The 20,222-nt window shown below is 36.8% G+C and overlaps 1 long non-coding RNA gene across 1 annotated transcript in view; it reads left to right on the plus strand.

The window, feature by feature from the left end:
• LOC116667022 overlaps window positions 1–20,222 on the plus strand; it is a 429,450-nt gene that overhangs the window by 283,484 nt on the left and 125,744 nt on the right. The window contains exon 3 of the long non-coding RNA XR_004323799.1: window positions 10,422–10,516. This is a non-coding gene — a long non-coding RNA (uncharacterized LOC116667022). The remainder of the gene's footprint in view (window positions 1–10,421; window positions 10,517–20,222) is intronic.

The following is a 20,222-nucleotide window of genomic DNA, read 5'->3' on the forward strand; positions in this document are numbered from 1 at the left end:
GATACATTTTAAAACTTACATGCATGAAGGCATCAGAGAGCTTGAGAAGCAACACAACACTGAATTAAAGAAGCCAGATACAGATGACCACACACTAAACATATCAATAGGTGTGCAATTCTAAACAGGCAAAACTATGATGGAAGAATTCAGAACAGGGGTATGTTAGTCATGTATCATTGCATGACAAATTATTACAAATTTAGAGGTTGAAAACAACACACATACACTATTTCACAATTTCTGTGGGTTCAGAGATCAAGCATGACTTAGCTGGCTGCTCTGTTTAAGGTATCCCAAAGAAGCCGTCAAGGTATCTGCTCTGTTGCATTGTCATCTGGAGGCTTAGCTGGGGAAGAATTTGCTTCCAAATTTACTCGGTTTGTTCACAGAGTTTGTTTCCTTGTGGTTGGAAAAAATGAGGATCTGGGCTTCTGTCTGGCTGTCAGCTGAAAGCTGCCTTCCTGTCCCAGATGCTTCTTGCAGCTCCTGGAAGCTGCCCTCTGTTCTTTACCATGTGGATTTTCCCCACATAGTTGCTGACTTTGTCAAACTAGCAGCAAGTCTCTAAAGCCAATTTACTAGCACGACGTTATATATAACATAACAAGCAGCAAGTGACATCTTTTCACCTTTACCATTTCCTTTGGTTAGAAATGAGTCACAGGTCCCATTCACACTCACTAGGATAGGGGTTGTATAGAGGGGTGAACACAAGAAGGCAGTATTCACCGGGTTGGGGTTTGGGAGGAGGGGTGGCAGAAGCACGCCCCCTCTCTGCCCAGGTACATATGCAAGAGTATTTAATTAAGGAGAAATTACTGGAATCAGAAACAAGTGTTATTTTTCTTGATACTGAAAAAACTATATTTTAAAATCTCATTAGTGGCTGCAGAAGTATAATCACATCGTAATAATTTACCAAGCTGTGCACTTAGGATTTTTGACCTTTATGAATATTATGTTTTGATTAAAAGTTTACTTAAAATAATGTCAAGCATATTTTCCGTATACCTGTTGGCCATTTGTGTGTTTTCTTTGGAGAAAAGTCTGTCAAGTACTTTGCCACTTATAGGAAGTATGTAAAATAGCCAAACATGTAGAAGCAGAGAATACAGTAGTAGTTGACTGGAGCTGGGTAGTGTGGAGGAATTGGGAAGTCGTCATTCAAATGATACAAAGTGTCAGTTATGCAAGATGAATAAAGTCTGGAGAACTGCTGTTAACATAGTGACTGTTGTTAGCAATACATGTATTGTGCACTTCAGAATTTCTGAGAGTAGATCTCATGTTGTGTTCTTACCACAAAAAAACAAAAAGAAAGACAAAGAAGTTCTGGAAGATGTTGGATGTGTCTTTTATCTTAATTGTGGCGATGTTAGCAGAGTGCTTGCCTGTATCCTAACCCATCAGATTGTACACCTTAAATATGTGCAGTTCTTCGCTTACCAATTATACCTCAGTAAAGCTCTTGAAAAAAGTCTACCTAAGCACATACACACCCACATACTAACATATACATTTATAACGTGTATTTTGTTCCTTACTATATCTACAGAACGTAAATGGAGAAAATGAAATTGGCTTTATTAGTATCGATGTTTTATTGAATACTAACTAAATTCAGTTAAAGAAAATGGTATCTCTCTATTGTAAAGGAAACAATCTATAGTAACATAGCAGTCACTACTGTATTGTACCAAATCTTACAGCAGCGAAATATATAAAGGGAGGTATATTTGTGTCTTCTACAGAATTTGATTGCTCCAGTAGGCATAAATCAAACAAAAATATGAAAAATATAATCAAGGTATTTTCAAAGAGATCGCATATACATACATTCTTTTCTAAAATCAGTGGAATATTTTTAGAAAAAAATCACTAATATAATTAGCAGCAAAGAAAACCTAAATTTGCAAATATTAGGTACTTTATAAGCCAAGTTCTTTGATCATAGTCCAATAAGACTACATAACAAAAACAAAGAAGAAACACGCAATTTCCAAGTGTCAATAAAAGGAAACAAATTTTACTCCTTAAAAATTAAAAAAAAAAATTAAAAGTATTTCCTAATATCAGATGTTAAACCCAGCATTAAAAATTATCTAGAAATTAATGAAAGTAACAGATCATAGTAATAAACACGAGCTTAAGTGAAACCTAGACTCAGGAATATTTGTAATTTTAAATATCTTTTAATTAAAAAAGAAATTATACTTGTGAGCAAATTATTATTGTTAAGCAACTACTAAAATAAAACTAAAAGCAAGTCCCCCAAGTAGAAAGGAATTAGGAGATTTTAAATAAAGACAAAACTAGACATTAATAAAATAAGAAAGTGGAGAGCTTACAAACAACAAGTAGCTGTCATTTGAAATGTTGGTCAGTTTGAATAAGGAAATAGGAAAAGGAAACAAATGGACACAACAGAAGAATGACAAATTTTAACCTGTTGTAGATAAAAATGTAGAAAGTTACCACATAATATGTGAGTAACCCTTTGAAAATAGATTTAAACTATAGGAAAAATGAAGGATGTTTAACAAAATATAAATATCTCTTTGGTACAGAAAGAATTATAAAATAACAATAGACAAATAATTGTAGGAAAAATTGAAGAGCTTTTTGAGTAATTAAACTTTAAAAGGTGTCAAACTTTGATGGGTTTAAGAATTATAGGTTCCTTAAGAGTTACATAGGAATTGAGTTGAAAGCTGATTTATAATTCTGATAATCCTACAGAAAGAAAAATGTGGAAATTTCCCCAGGTAATTCTCCAGTAGGTTATCACAAACTGTCTCACTCAAACATGGAAAATCTAGTACAAAAACATAGACAAATTTTTATTTATAAAAGCAGGTGTGAAAATTCTAAATAAAAATATCAATAAATTATGTATTTAAAGAAAAGGATAGCATGAGAAAATTCGGATTATTTTAGGAATGCCAGTATTGCTCAATGTTATATAATCTGTCAAAATATGAACAAATACTTAAAGTAAAAATAACACCTGCAACTTATTAAATAAATATATCAAAAAGTTAAAGAACAAAAAATTACTGTAAAAAATATTCTGAATAAAGTAGAAGTAGCAGGGGACTACCTATACTTGATCCTATTTATTTACGCCACAATAATAGCAAACATCGTCTTAAACAGTGAAATAATAAAGCCATTCTCATTAAAATCTGAATCAGAACAAGAATTACTGCTATAACCACTACTAATCAGCATTACTAATAAATATTGTTTGTATAATTGACTTACAATGTTAGTTTCAGGTATACAACATACTGATTCAATAGTTTAATACATTAGATGTTTTATCAAATTAATATAACATAATTTAAAATAGGTCATAACATGAGAAAAAAATTAATTTAGAATGCAGATGACATGCTGGTGTTTTTAAAATACCCAAGCAAACCTAATACATAAAAATTAATAAATAATTTGATTTTTGATTATAAAATAAATCTATAAATCCCAATAGTTTTCTTTATTCAAATAATAATGTATGTCAAGAATGCAAATAAAAACAATTACAATAATGACCACAAAGTATAAAATACCTAGAAGTGAATTTAAAAAGAAATTTATAACACCCAACATGAAGAAATCTATAAAATGCTATAGACAAGCATTAAAGAAGATACTGTTAAATGGAATAGCAGATCATTTCACTAGATGGCGTGAATTAGCAACACAAAAATGACATTTCCTTCCAAACATACACATATACTTTGATATCAAATTTTCTTTCTTGAAGTATAATTGACTTACAATATTGTATTAATTTCCAGTGTACAACCTAGTGATTCAATATTTTTATGCATTATGAAATGATCACCACAATAATTCTAGTTACTGTCACCATGCAAAGTTATTAAAATATTATTACATTCCCTATGATGTATGTTTTATCCCTATGACTTAATTTTCTAACTGGCAGTTTGTACTTCTTAGTCCCCTTCACAGTTTTGGCCCATCCTCTCACCTCCCTCCATTCAAGCAACCAACAGTTTATTCTCTGTATCTAAGAGTCTGTTTCTGTTTTCTTAAGTTTGTCTTATTTTTAGATTTCACATTTAAGTGAAATCATATGGTATTTGTCTTTCTTTTCTGACTTACATCACTCAACATAGTACCCTCTGGTCCATTCATGTTGTTGCAAATGGTAAGATTTTATTCTTTTTTATGACTGAGTAGTATTCCATTATGTATGTATCACATCTTCTTTATCCATTCATCTTTGATGGACACCTAGGTTGCTTCCACATCTTGGCCATTGTAAATAATGCTGCTTTGAGCATTGGGGTGAATATATCTTTTCAAATCAGTGTTTTTATTTTCTTCAGATTAATACCCAGGAGTGGAATTACTGATTTGTATGGCAGTTCTGTTCAGTTTTTGTGGAACCTCCATACTGTTTTCCATAGTAGCTGAAGGCCATACTTTTAGGGTGCCCCTCTCCTTCAGGTTTCTGGGAACCACTCTCTTCTCCTGCCTTTCTTGTCCCTCCTGTCCCTCCAAGTAGAAGGAAGAAAAAGGGTATTTCACTATATCTTGGCTTCCCTCAGCCTTGCCTCATCTTTATAAATAGTCATTTTACTAAACCTTTTAATTTATGCTGTTTGCACCACCTTTTTTTAATGTCAGAATCCTAATTGAAATAGTTACTCAATTCAAAGAGTGTAAAAGTATACGTCATCACATATCACGGGCAACACGTATACATACGCACAGACACACAGCAGATGTATTATAGCTTTAAATATAAGGCATAAAACTTTTGAAGAAAACATTTGCATAAATTTGTAGGGAGAAGCACATAATTGAGAAGCCATAAAGTTAAAAGTCAAAACAGGTAAACAAGATACCCTGAGAGATTAGATGACATAATTAGGATTTTTGGCTAAACTAATCAAAAAGAAGACTTTAAAAAATAGATGAAAATATTGACATTATATAAATATAATATATTTTAATATAAAATAGACAAATATTAATATCTTAATTTACAAAGATCTACAGATTTTTTAGGATAACACTCAGAAAAATAAATTTGAACAGTAAATGTACAAGAAATTAAATGCAAATGTGAAATAAATGTATGAAAAGATGTCCAACTTCCTTAGTAGCTAGGTAATCACAAATTAAAATAATGTGTCATTTTTCATTGACACAATGGAAAAATTGACTTTATTCAGTGATGAAAAAAGTGCACAGAAAGAAACGCTATCATAGATTATTGGTATAAGTATAAATTTCCACAACTAGCTATTTGAGAGTTAATTGGCTTTATCTATAATCGTAAAATCTAAATATGACTCTGCTTCTGCAATCCCATATTCACCTATCAAAATGAAATAAAATTATCAGTATCTAAGCATGTTTATTATTACACTGTGACAGTGCATACTTGGCTTGGGGAAAGTCCACCACAGGGGAAATGTTTGAAGAAGTTATGGGTGTTCATTTTATGAAACAGTATGAAGCTAATAAAAGTAGGTTATGTCTGCATGTATTGACCTGGTAAGAGGGCCATGTTATTGTTAACAAGAAAAATATACAGAGTAATATGTTTATAATCCTATTTTATCCAAAAAAGAGGAAAAAGAAAAACACACATGTGCATTTATATGTGGATGGAAAGCCATCATGGAAGGATAGGCACTGAACAGTAATTGCTGCATTACTCCGTTGGGAATGAAGAGGGAAAAGAGGAAATATTAGAGTTATATGGATTAAAAATATCACAACTGATTCATTAAAAAAGCAAATGCTTTGAAATAAGAATGAAGACCAGAAAAGGAAAACTACATAAAACATCACTTAATATTACATATATATATATTATATATATATTTCAACTTCTCTTTGTTACCATCCCAGTGTCAGATTCTAGGTATAATCTGAATACCCAAAACTTGAAAAAAAAAAAAAAAAAAAGAGATTTCTCACTCATACAGAACCAGCTTCCTAAAAGACTATCCTGTTATCACACCTTTTATTATGCCTTACCAATGTAGAGCCTTCTGATCAATGTATTCTTATACATTCATTAACTGATATAATTTATTTTAAAAGCTTGATAGATAGTTTGTCAGTAGATCTGTCCACGTTTAGTTTGGGGGAAAAAAAATCTGAGTTGGGAATTGTGCTTTCCCTCAGCTCTATCTCAAGGAATTACTGTCTAAATTAAGAGCAGATAGCTGTGCTCAGTATTATGTCTCAGTCTAAAATGGTTTTGTAATAACAGAGGAAGCCGAGTGAAATCTTTGTCATGAGTTATCAGACATTTTAATATTTAATAATCGCTCTCCTTGTTTTTTCTATTCTTAAGCAAAGATTTCACTACTGTAAGTAATATACTTTTTAATTTATTTTTTCTTAGATATTTATACACAACACAATTTTATAGTATAATTGGCGTAGATAGTTTATGGGAGCAAGGCAAAAACCCCCCACAAATTTCTGCTACTTAAAGATCAATATTATTCAAACCAGACAAAGTGCCCTGCCAAACAAAACTTTCCCTCTAAATGCAAAACCGAAAGATAGCTGGTCTTTTAGCAGTTTTGACTGGGTTGATATTTCAGATCCTACCTAGCTTAATCAAGTTTGTTTTCTGAGGGATCCATGAAAAAATTTCATGGTTAAGATTTCACCTTCCTCCTGCCATTTTCACCTCCTGGCAAGTCCTTCCCAACAAAATCATGCTATTTTTTCTACCCAGTCATAGTTCAAATTTCACCCCTTTTCCAATGATTTCCTTATTGACAGTGATCACCAATGGAATTTTATTGTGTCTTATCCAACATTGTCATGCAGTTTTAATAATGGTGTACACGTTTTTGTACCCTTAATGCATTATAAACTTCCAGTGGTGATTAGCAGAGCTTTGCATAAATTAGTTACCGAGTATAATTTTTTCATGAGAAAAAAAAGTTGACTATAAAAATATTTACAACAATTATTATACCATATTAAAAGTGATTGCTTAAAATATTCCAATCTAGATGTTTTGAGCAATTGCAGATATAGTCCAAGTTTTATAACAGAAACTAGTTAACATGAGTCAGAAAGTTGGAAAAGACAAGACAGTACGCTGGTTCTGTATCTATTTTATAACTCTTCAGAGACCAGAGAATGTTGGAATCAAGAGATTTATAAAACATTAGCCCTGCAGCTTTCCTGTGTTTATTTTTCCAGATGGTACATTGCATATTGTGGGTATTCATACAATACAGAGAAGATTAATCAAAAGAGCAAAACATGAAAATGTCTTTGTTAATCATACTTTTAATTCTCTCCTTTTTCCATCTCCAAGGATTTAGATAAAACATTTTCCCACATTGGCAGTATTTTTCTTTGGTATGCAAATTCTGAAGTGTGGACCAGTGACGTATTGTTCCAGACCAGACATCTCTAAAATAGTTAGCACGCACTAAGGCTTTACCCGTGAATCTCTGGCAACTACTGATAAGTTTAGGTAAACACAGGTAGAGAATCCAAATGGAAGTATTTACTTACCTTGGGAAAATAAAGCTTGGGAGACTTATATCAACTTTCATTAAGTAATGCAGAGCCTGCTCATCCCTGCCTCCGGCCATTCTCACACACAGCTCCTCACAGTAATTCTCTCTTCTCCTCTCTTGTTCATCAGTCCTTATCGAGTGGGGACTTGAAATTCCATCCCCAAAATAGTTTTCTCCAAGTTATCTTTCAAGATTTTCCTACTCTGATAATTCATTTATTCAGATTTCCATTCAGTACATATATAATCAGAGTCATATATTTACTCTATCATACAGAAGTTCTAACTTGTTAGTGTTTTATTTTGCCATTATTCTTGAATTGAATTCCATCTTTCTTAGAGTGTAAGCTTCTTATTATCAGAAACTTTATCCCCTCAGTGTTCTACCTATTTAGGGCTTAAAGAATGATGGCGGAGAATATGTAATTAATACATTACAGAGTTGGGAAAAATTAAAAATAATACAAATTAAATGTTGAAATCATGGATCTAATCTGAAGAGGTGAAATTGAATTTTGATCCTTGTAACGTACTATCTTTTGGTCTACAGAAACTATAGGACAAGTGCATAACAGGGTTATGTTGTAGAATAGAAATATATGCTAAAAAAAAAAGGACTTTGGTGTTGTATTTGGCTGGAAACTGAGGCATTTTAGAATAATCTGCATGTTACAGAAATTATACATCATTGAGAATGTTTGGAATTTAGGATACAAGGGCTGAAAGCACATGAAGTTGGGAAGGTACATAAAAATGAGTTCATGAAAGCCCTGTATGCTATTATTTTTAAGCTGAGATTTATTGAGTGCTGAATATATGCAGATACCGAAATTGTGTTTATGTATATTACAAATAATACATCTCATTTAATCTTTGCACCATCCTAAGATAAGGGCGTTATTATCCACCTATAAAAGCAGAAACTAAACTTTAGTAAAGTTAAATAACTAAGAATAAGTAGAGAAGTTTGAATTAACATGCTAAGAAGTTGCAAATAACTACAGAGTGAAGGAATCAATGAAGCAATTAGACCAGAAGAGTGATAGTGTCAGATCTTGGTTATAGAACAGTTTGAAACTTCTTTGGTTTTCAATCAAATGATAGTAAATGTGAGGGGTGAGAAAATTGTGTAAAATTGGAGGAAAAAAAAAAGTTTCCCCAGAAGATTTTGGGAACCTCTCTCCTACCTATTTGAGAATCACTGAATCACAAATATTGTTTGGCAGCAACATAAAGAAGAAACTTATATTATGCATAGTTCAATTTAATATTCCAAGAATATTTGGCATGTTCTCTGCATGGGTCAGATCATACTTGTAACACAAAACTATTTGTAAAGCACTGTTTAAGAGAAATTTATAAAACTCTTAAGTCCCCAGGCTCAAGCAATTAGGATGGGTAAGGGCGCTCAAAATTGTATTATGATGGAAAGGAAATCAGGATATTTATTCAAAGAAGAGAAGACTTGTGGGGAGCAGCAGACATATCTTCAAATGTTAAAGGGTTGTTTCATACATGGTAGAGGAAATTAAACATTTTGGATTGTAAAATATAACTTTTTCAGAGTTCAGTTCAATAGAGGAAGGGCATTTCTAATAATTGGTTCTAAGAGGGAAGAATTTTCACTGAAGGAGGTGAATTTCTGATCACTGGAGGTTTGAAACTATAGGTTGTACAACCTCATCAGAGGTATTGTCCTCTTTAATGTTTCCACTGGATGTGGAAAATGCCTTAACACCAGAATTTTCTATGTTTCAAACAAGATGTAATCCATCTCAAACCAGTTCACCTGTAATGGAACTCACTTGCTTACGTAATAGGGCAGGTTTCAGGAATGGTTAAGTTCATACACCCCTGTCACCAGGAATACAGTTTCATTTTTCAATTTGGCTTCACTCACTTTGGCTACAAGTTGGCCTATCTTGAATTACATTCATCTTGGTTCATATTTAGGCAAGAGAAAGCTTCAGTGAAGTGCACCATTTTTAATCTCATGTATGCATAATGTTCTGAGTATGTAGGTCGAGGCTATAAGCTCATTTTTTACCTGTAGTATGTGGGAAATAAACTGTGAATATACTGATAAGTTTGCTATCTCTTCCTGAGCAAGGGTTTTTGGTCTTTAGCTTGCATTAGAATCACCTGTAATACTTGTTACAACACAGATTAGTAGGCCCCACGCCCAGTGTTTCTGATTCAGTAGGAATGGGGCCCAGTAATTTGTATTTTTAAGGCTTCCCCAGGTGATGATGTTAATGTTAACCCAGAGACCACACTTTGAGAACTGCTGCCCAGGCCCCATCTCAGAGCAGATTAAACAGAATCTCTGATGAAGAGACTCAGGCATCTGTTTGTTTAAATGTGTGCACAGACCATTGGAAGTCTTGCCGAAATGCAGGGTCTGATTCGGTAGATCTGAGGTGGGGCTTGGGATTTTGCATTTCTGATAAATTCTCTTTAACTGATGCCAGTGCCCCTGGTTCACAAACCTCGCTTTGAACAACAAGTTTCCAGACTAGATCCTGATTTTGAATTAAGCTGGGGAAAAGCCAGGTGTTTCTAATGTAGGCAGTTGTGAATCCTTGTCTTGAGCAATCAGGACGCAGGAGTTAAAAGCCAACTCAAGAGCAAGAGGAGAAGCCAGTTTCTCCTAGAAAGACAGTGTCTTCACAAGCGGATGAATTTTTCTGTGGGTTGGGTTAGTCTTCGGGGCATTTTGTAAGTTTTTGTTTTCAGAAATTATGTAGCGCTCCTTTGTGTTAGCCTACACAAAAGGGACTCAGCTTCAGAGACTCTTTATAGTTGAAAAGAAAACTGCAGTAGAGATATTTGTTTTGTCAATTCAAAAAAAGTCTGAAACCATGAAAATCTTTGTTACTAGGCTCCAAGTCACAATGCGTTTTAAAAGGAAGTCACCAGCATTTTAATCCTCCGTTAGACGCGTACACACCTACACAACTGTTATCAGAAGAAAAGGTAAGAAAAACAATTTTTTTTTCCGCCAATAGAGAAGAATTTGGATTAGTGCATTAGTCACTTCTTTTTCTAACTCATCTGCAGTATTTAACTTTGCCAGTGTGTTCTGCTTACTAATAACTGCTGATACTTCCTGAATGAATAGATTAGTTTATAGGAAGGATTTGCATGATAGAGAATCAATAGGGCAAGTTTAAATCCCCAGATGATATGGAGAGAGGAAGTAGGACAAATTAAGCTGGTGATTGTTGACAAATTATAAGCAGAGAAGTGGAAAAAAAAATCTACTTTGGGCCAAAAAAAGGTTTGTGATGTCAAAAGTGAAAATAACAGGGCCATTCAAATAAGGGGTCTTAAGCCTCAGCTTTCTTTATCCCACACTCACGAAAACTTATTTGAGCTGATGATGGATTCTATTAATAGGAGAAAAATGACTTTCACAGTTAACTCCTTAGATATACTCCGTTTTACCCAATATGGAGCGATACACCTCGATGATACATAAGCCCATAAATAGGGGAGAGGGGAGAAGGAGGGAAAAGGAGACTTTGCTATGGATGTATTTGTAGTCACAGGTACCCATTCTCTTGGATTCTGAAGCATGGAACATGGCTGGTGGGACTGAGCTGGATTTGTTAGGGTCATGTTTTAAAACTCAGGGAGCCTTTCTTTCTGTTACCCACCGCCTTTCTGTGGCATATTTTATCGTTAGCACCTGCAGGGTAAGCCTCATAAAAATTACAAATTTTATCACCCCGCTTTAAAGAGACTGGTATGATGGTCTGGATGACTTGAGAGAATGGCTAATTACCCATCTTTTTACTATTTGCAAGGCCAGTGTAACCACTGCTGAGAGGGCCAGTATTGAGTAAAGGGTTGACAAGAATTTGAGAGGTTTTGTGAAAAGATCAATGACCTTCGTTTGTCATAGGAGGTAAAAATAGACTCTTAACAATTCCAGCAGAAGGCAGCAGTCAGTCCCTACATAAGCATGTCCTTGTATCATGAGAGGCCGGCAGCAGATGGAAATGATGATAGTACAAGCCATATTAGCAACAGTAATTACTGATTGCATTATTATTTAGGTGTCATCTGCATATTCTTTCAGTTAGTTTTTAAAACCAGCACAAAAGATCTTTATTACCCTCTTTCTATTATGAAAGAAGCAGGCTTTGAGAATGTAAATAATATACCAGAATGAGTTGACCCAGCTTGTATATTACAGAAGTCAGACGCATGAATTCAGGTCTAGGAGGCAGGTGCCTGGAGGACTGTCAGGACTAGAACTACCACCCTGTTGTGCTCTGATGATGGTCTAAGGTGACTTCCTCCAGTTAGATTCCCAGCGCACTAATACCCCTGCAGGATATTACTAGGTATTCTGGAGTTTGGGGGGTGGTTCTTGTTGGGTAGACATGGGATAGAATTCATGAGAAATCTGGGATACATGATTCTAAGGCAGTTTATTTCTGGTAATACCTCCCCAAGAGGGAGATATAGTACGAAACATAATTGCTATATGACAGAACAGTATCTCTAGTGCAACATAATTTGGGAAAGAGCTGAACTGGGGAACAAATACAAGACCAAGAGTTAAAAACCTAGCCTCCAGTTCTGCTTGAATGACTAACTAGCCCACCCCGACCCAGGCTGAAGTCATCGTTTTTCAATTTTTGCATGAGTAATTGGATAATAGTAATACTTTCTCGTGTCACACGTAGATGGAAAGTTCCCTCGTGTTTTAAATGTGACATATTTCAAGGTGATTGTTTAAAAACATTGTTATTTATCCAGGAAGTTGATACACATAATTACTGTCTCTGAAACCTTTCCCAGTTGACTTCTCTGTAAGTGTATCACTTAAAGAAATAGTTTACCTAAGGAAATGGCTCCAAGTGCATATTAAACTTTTTTCCCCTCACAAAGGATTTGATGTAACTTATAGCAAGACAGATACATATTTGCATATTTATATAAGAAAAGAAGACCCAAAAAGTCAGACCCATTGATGAATTTAATGGATCAGAACAAAGCAAAAAGTAAATGTAGATTGTCATCCTGTAAGAGTATGTTGTTGTTAAAGTTAAACCTCCACTTGGTGCTAAGCTTTCTGGTAGCTAAAGAAGGACCAAGTTTGTTTCCCAGCCTGGCAATCTTTCCTTATCACTTGGTACTGAGGTTTGTCATCAGAGTAGGAAAATAGAACCAAAGAATGGGAACAGATATTATTAAGGGAAAGAAGAGAAGAAACTGCATAAGTTTAGAGAAGGTTAGGAGACAGAGCCAGAGGAGACTGTTTGATCTAAAATACTTTTTAAACTCCTGTGTCTGAAAACCTCATTGGAAATTTGAATCTCTCCTTCCTTCTGAAACCACATCTATGCAGTTGACACACTAGCATGGAGATTGTAAACATCCAAGATTATATGATGGTCTGTGTTCTTACCCTGTGAACCCAAGATGACTGCCAAAGACATGTAGATACAAAAACAAAAGAAAAATGTAACATGTACATGTTTGAAATGACTGGATTGTATCATCAGAATCTACTGAGCATATAGCTTAGACGGGAATTTGTTTACTTTTGAGGCAGACCAAACACCAGATCACATACACCCTCAAGTCTTTAGGAATTGAGGGACCCCACAGCTGGCATCTTCTCTACTGAAATAAGAAATTGTTTTTATTGATTAAGATACTGTCTCTCTTACTTTGTGCACTCTGCAGTATTGAACCATAGCTCCTGAACTCAAAGAATAATGGGACTGAAGTTCAACTGAGGTATTTAAGTCAAAAGAGGCCTTAAGGGGTCCTACATTTTCCAAATAAGGAGACTGTATGGCTCCCTAGTTGGCTTCATTCTCCAAGCAGGCTGATGACAGAGACAGAGATTCATGTTTCCATTTACCCCATATGCAGCCCTTTAAGAGGCTATCCACATGTCATTTTGTATGTACAGCCTCAAAGCTATAGTGTATTTTGTAACTCAAGGGGCTTCAGAACTAATTGGAAGTCAAAACAAGAATACATCCAATAGAACATACGAAAGAAAACAGGTTTCAAGTGGCCATGGAAGGAAAAGAATGGACTATGTTTCTCCTTTAGAAAGTGTTTTGGGACTGAAGCTAAGCACTTAGAAAGAATTAATATTTACCATGATGTGTAATTACAGGAATTTGAGCTGATGCTCGTGGGTAAAAACTGTCCGTCTTTTCAACAAGCAGTTTCTGCTCAGCCATGGGGAGGGAGCCAACAAGACCACGGAGAGATGTGACTGAATTATTAAAAACCTGGTCTGCTTATAAGGATTAATTGTGAATTCTGAATCAATATTTTATCATTTGAGCTAGTGAAAAATGTATGAGACAGCCCCCCTTTTGCAAGGACCCCAATATAATTAAAAAAAAGATCTCTCCTTCCACTTGTCATCTCCGTCTGCTTATCCCTTTGTGGCATTGATGATCTAGGTTCTGATCCAGCTAGGAGCAGTGTCTGAGATCCTCTGTGCCCAGCATCACTGTACTGGTAACACCCCCGCCCCCCCCCCCCAAAAACAGCTTAGTTTTTTTTGCATTTATTCACTCACTGAGAAGACGTTTAATTTTTACTCAAATGCAGGTCACTGTTAAGTGCTTTGGGGTATATAGTGATGAGGGATAGGCAGTCCAAGCCTACCAGCAGAATGCAGACATTATAATTATACACCTGCTTTCCTTATGCCACATCATTGTGTGTGTATGGGGGGGGTGTTCATGCACAATGAACGTTATCTATCAGTTTACAGCAAAACATAAAGCCCAAGTGGCTCTGTCTCCTACCTACTGTTTTCAAAGGAGAAGGTTATCCTCTCTTTCAAGTCTCTCCCAGCCCTAACAGTTTTTGGACCTTCTCGAGAAGTGCCCCACGTGGACGCACAGTAAACACAGGGATGTGAGCATGAGTTTGGAGTTTGCATCCAGCCTGCACCACGTGATGGTTTTGTAACCTTGGACAAGTTAATCTCAATTTCATTATCTACAAAATGAAAACGTACAAAGCACCTACCCTCTCCCCCTAGATTTTTTTTTAGAAGAATCAATTAGTCTAAAAGCACCTAGAGTAGCACCTGATATAAAATAACTTCTCAATAGTGATCATGTATTATTATAATTATATGTATAATTATGGGACCTGTGTCTCAATAATTCTTAGATGCCTTGTTCCTTATGTTAGCATCTCTGAAATTGGGATGTGAATTCGAAGCAATAGTATCTTAAATGCAATGAAAGATTATTGTATAAAATGTATATTTATATAGCATACATGTAGGCATATTAACATTTATAATAATATGTATTGTCGTGGGCTCATGAGTAATCTCACCAGCTTCCTTAATATTTCTGTCTTTTGTTCCATCTTGGTTCTGTTCAGTGTGGCAATCTGATATTCAGGTTCTGGTTCACGTAGTGAGGTGGGCATTCGAGCTGGAACCTAATAAAATTGCTTGTGCTGCTGCTGCTGTAATGGGGTGTCTGGGTCAAGGTCCGGAGTGTTAAGATATCTTTAGAAAGCAGTCATTTCTGTGACTTCAAGACTGGTTAGTACTTATTACACTAAAAATTGCTTTTATTTCTGCTAACATAGGAATAAACTCTTGAATGTACCTTTGTGTCAGACTATGGAATTATAACTTACAGCAGTGCTGTTTGCAATCCCTTATACATTCCAGATTTTAACTAACCAGCTGTTTTAGTTTTGGTTTGCTGGCTGCTCAAGCTTATATCCTCGGGCCAAGCTCAGGCTGGATGGAGAAGCTGAGCGACTAGCTAGGTGCAGTCCTCACAAAGTGTCCCTCCCCTCAGGCAGGAATGAATATCTGACTCTTGTTTGAGGACGAATTGTTTCCTCGGCATCTATTCACCTCCCCAGGCGCCTGTGTGAGCTGCATAAATGCCACAGCCGAGTAGTCAGGTTGTGATGTGCAGCGTATGGTGTGGCAGCCCTGGTGTCTGTTGCCATGCTGTTCACCTGGCTTGTTCGGGCTCAGATGCATTCCCTGCCCATCCCCTGCTCCACCGCCTGTTACAAACAGTTGACCTCTGCAGACTGTATTTGCCAAACTCCCTTTCCCTCTGGGCCCCAGCTGGGTTTACCCAACGGTCAACACTTTCAAGAGCTTGGAGGGAGGGAGAAAAGGAGAGCCGGGATTTTTTTTTCTCTTTGGGTATTTTTTGGCATTGTTCCTAATAGGGCTGTGTCCCACCCTTGCTGGACATCTTGACTCTCTTTGGCCCCGCCTCTCATCAGATAGGCAAGCTCTTCAGTTTTAGCAATTCCATTTCCTCCCTTTATCCCTATAGCCTAAGGGTGATGGTGATCTTGCATTTGTTAATTTCTGAGTTTCCTACTGTTCTGTGTGTCAGCTCCTCCCATATCTTGTTAACTAGTTTTCTATATTAAAATGCAGCTATTTACCTGGAATGGGCATGACTTCTCTGATGTAGTCCCATGACAAAACATCTTGGGAGCACCAAGCCTACAAAACCTTGAAGTCTGCCCTCATGTATCTGAATGCTGGTGAAGACAATATAAATTTAAGTTGAGATATGTGATACACACACACATTTATATATATAATTAACTGACATGGTCGAAAGTATGTCATTTAAGAGACATCAAGAATGCTGGAGCTTTAGAGCAGGCTGATAGAAGGGATGACAGGGTAATGGTACAAACGTTTTTGTATAGCATTCAGAATGAAGGATGGCATCTCAGGAAAATGAAATAACACATGTAGTGACTAATGATTTACTTTGGAGTATAGTATCTTCCCATTGAAGATAAGGGAAGATATTACAAATTAATAGCAGACAGCTAACATCATTTATTTTGATCTTTATATTTGCCAAGCATTAAATTGCCAATCTATATTCTGCAATTTAACTTTAACAAACCTTGTAAGGGGAGCATTATTAACCCAATATAGTGATGGAGAAACACAAAGTGAGTGACGTGAAGTGACTCTTCTAAGTTCACACAGCTGGTAAGCAGCAGAGCTGAGCTGTCAAATATATGCTAGTTCTGCTCAGTCCACCTTATTTGCCATCTTCAAACACTCCAAGATGCCTACCGCTTTGATTTTTTGTTTGTTTTTGTTGTCAGGGGGAGGTAATTAGGCTTATTTATTTATTTTTTAGTTGAGGTACTGGGAATTGAACCCAGGACCCAGCATATGGCTAAGCACTGTACCACTGAGCTGTATCCACCCTGCCCTGCTTGCCTCCCACTTGGGGGCATTTTCACAATCCCTTAACTCCCTGGAAGAGTCTTGCCCACCCCAGATCTTCACATTTCTCTCTTTAAAGATCTAGATAAAGTATGTCCACGTATTTGTTTATTGTTTTCTCTTGTTCCTCCAACCGCAGCTAAAACATAGGCATCAGGAGAGCAAGGACTTGGGCTGTCTTTCCACTGTTGTATTCCTGGTGCATAGAAGCCTGTCTGGTACAAAGTAGCTACATAGTAACTACTCACTGCATGGAAGAATGGTGCATAGTAGGCTTGTAATAAATACACATTCCCATTTCCTATCCTAATACCTTAGGTGTCTAAAACCAGCCCCTCAGCCTTGTTCAAGGACATATTTTCGATGCACATGAAAGTTATTGGGACTACTTCCCAGGGAAAAAAAAAATTTGAGCAATCTATAAATAGGATGATTTGGAACCATTGTTTCCAGCCACTAATGTCGTGCAGGCTGAGGAATGAGATTCCTACCGTGGCAAACTATTTATATATATATATTTTAGGTAATTAAAGTAATGAGGTTGTCTGGGACCACAGCTCACTGTATGACATTCCCTCAGGTCCAATTCATCTGCTTTAGTTTCTGACTCTAGTTAACAGTTTTATGGAGGAAAATCACGGAGACTAGTGGGAACGTATGCAGAGCCTCGTGGAGGAACATGGACTTTGCTATTGCCAAGAGGGAAATGAGTGAGAAAGAGAGAAGGTGTGAGCCTGCCTTCTCTGTTGTAAGCAAGAACTGTGTATTTTAAACAAGCCTCCTACTGAGGCATGGGAAGCTTCTGCCTGTGCCAAGCCCTCTATGTGGACATTTTAGAAAGGACCTGATATGTGAACTATATACACATAAAAGGCAAACATGTTGAGACATAGTCTGTTTCACCAGAGATCATTATAGCACAAAACGGTATGTGTAATCCTATGGAAATAGAGTTTCAAGCAGGAAGCTAAGCACTGTTTCTTTACAAGGCAAACACATGGAGGGAAAATTTGCCTCCGAGAGTAATAGCTTGAGCTTCCACACATCCTTGATGGACTGCTCCTCACTGCAAGTTCAGCCCAAGTGGCAGAAATCTCAAGTGAATCTCTCTGGGTGTATTTAAATCCTAATTACTAGTTGGGTGAGTTTCTGTGTGGTTCTCTCCACATTTTGTCATCATGGCTTTATCTGTGAACCTCAGTAGTAGTGCTTTGAATGCAAGAAGCAGAATCAAAGTGACTTACTTTTACAAAAATAATTTTATTGAAAGGATGCAGTAAAAGATAAGAGTACTGTAGCTCACAGAATCAAAGGAAGAATAAGCGGCTGAACATGGTTGGAAAGAGCGAAGAGCCACAGCAGGGCCGGGGATTTCTGAACAGATGACTTGGCTCCAACTATCCTCCATCTCTCGGCGGATGGTATTCCGATTTCTGGGAGACAGAATCTGGATGCTCTAGTCTGGGTCTCATGCCTGTCCCTGTCTCAAGGGGAGCAACTTCCTTTGATTGGCAGCCCCCCAAGAACCTCATGGAATAGGGAAGGGGATGTTTCCCCCGAAAAAGAAAAATAAGCAACCAAATAGGAAATGTTCACTAGACCTGAGTCTTGGGGGCACCACAGAGTTTTAAAAAAGGTAACATATCAATTGCTTAGCTTAGTGCATAATGGCAACACTCAACAAATAGATGCTAAGTGTGAAATGAATTATGATACCACGAATAGGGTAAATGTGGCATGAGTACCATTCCCAGTAGCGCTACCAGCAACAGCAACAGCGCCGTGATGATTAGCTTTAGCGAGGCTGGGCGCGAGATGAGGAGTATATCCGCATCCATCTTTTTTTTCCATCAGAATGAAAGATATGAGGACTTCCTGCTACTTCCATCAGGAACTCACACTTAGCAATTCCATCAGCCTCCTCGGTGTATTTTTTCACCTCATTATGTGTGTAAATGACAAGCTCTCTTTAGACTGTGGGCTCCATGGAGGATGTAGTGTCGGATCCTGCAATATGTCCTTAGTGCCAGCCCAGTGCACATCACACCGTGAGCCAAGAGCAAAAAACAGACAGACAGAATTGTACAATGCTGAAAATTGGCATCAGCAAGGTCCTGTGCCAACTGCTTTAGGGTCTGCAAAGATGGCTATAATCCACCTCTTTTCCTTCAAGGAGAGAACAAGGTGAGATAGATAAGGTAATGACAAGAACACAAATAACTATTACCTACGACAGAAGATGTATGTCAAGTTGTCATACTCATAAATGAAGGCTTGTGAGATTCAAAGGAGGTAGGAGTCATCTGATTTAGTGGGTTTCTGAGGATAATTCATGGAGGATTTACCACTCAAGGTGGGACTTGAAGGAGGTAGAATTTGGTAAGCAGATTGTAAGGCACTTGAAGCAAAAACGAAAAGCTTGAGTAATTGGAAAGCATGAATAATTTCCCAAAATGGAAATTGTCTTGGGAGCCAGGGGAAATTGGATTTGACTGTCTCGTAAGGAGTGGTGTAGTTGATGCAGGGGATTCAGCTCATCGCCCTACTGCAGGGAGCACTAACCGCCAGAGAGGCTCTTCTCAGTTCAGTAGGAACTGGAAATCCACAAGTGGCTTGATATTATTCAACTGAGTAGAGATATGATTTGTATAGAAAAAGTCTAGGGGTGGGGAGACACATTAGATGGTCATTTCAATATTTCATTCAAGACAGAAAGAGGAACTTTAGAGTGGTGGCACAGGAAATAGAAATGAGAGGAAGACTGAAATGTACAGAATCCATGGGTTGAATTCTAGCCATTTTGCAGGATAAATAAGCTTCTTTGCGATGTGCATTTAATTCACCTCACCTGCAGTAGCGTATTCACAGCCCACCTACCTTCATACGTTTCTATCATCTGTTGAATACAATATTCTTCAAATAATTCTGGATCATTGTCTCTTCTGTTACTTTGCACATGCCACCTATGTTCAGAATGCCCTTCTCTCTCAGCTCAAATGTCCTCTCTCCCTATTTACTGATTCATCCCAGGCAGAAAGTTCTTCCATCCTAAATTTCCCCACAGTATTTTTTTTTCATCTCTCTAATATTTGACTCTGCATGGTAATTTAATTAAATGCATCTCTGTCTCCCGGACTAGACTGAGCTCTCGTTCCTAACCTAGAGTTATTTGCAAACTTGAAAACCATTTCTTCCAGGTCTTCTAAGCCACTTTCTCAAATATTAAACAGGTTAAGGCCAACACCCGGCCACACTCCACATTCGTTCTATTGTAAAATACTTAGGGAGCTCTCTCTGTGTTCAGCCCTGTGACAGATGCTTTGCAGGACTTAGAGAAAAGAAAATACATCATCCCTGTTACCAACTTGCTCACCATGTAGTGAGGAATCGAGATGAATGCTTGTAAAGCAATTCGAGGATGAAACACAACCTTATATAATT

Source organism: Camelus ferus, chromosome 11 (assembly GCF_009834535.1).
Source record: "Camelus ferus isolate YT-003-E chromosome 11, BCGSAC_Cfer_1.0, whole genome shotgun sequence".
NCBI classification, from domain to species: domain Eukaryota; kingdom Metazoa; phylum Chordata; class Mammalia; order Artiodactyla; family Camelidae; genus Camelus; species Camelus ferus.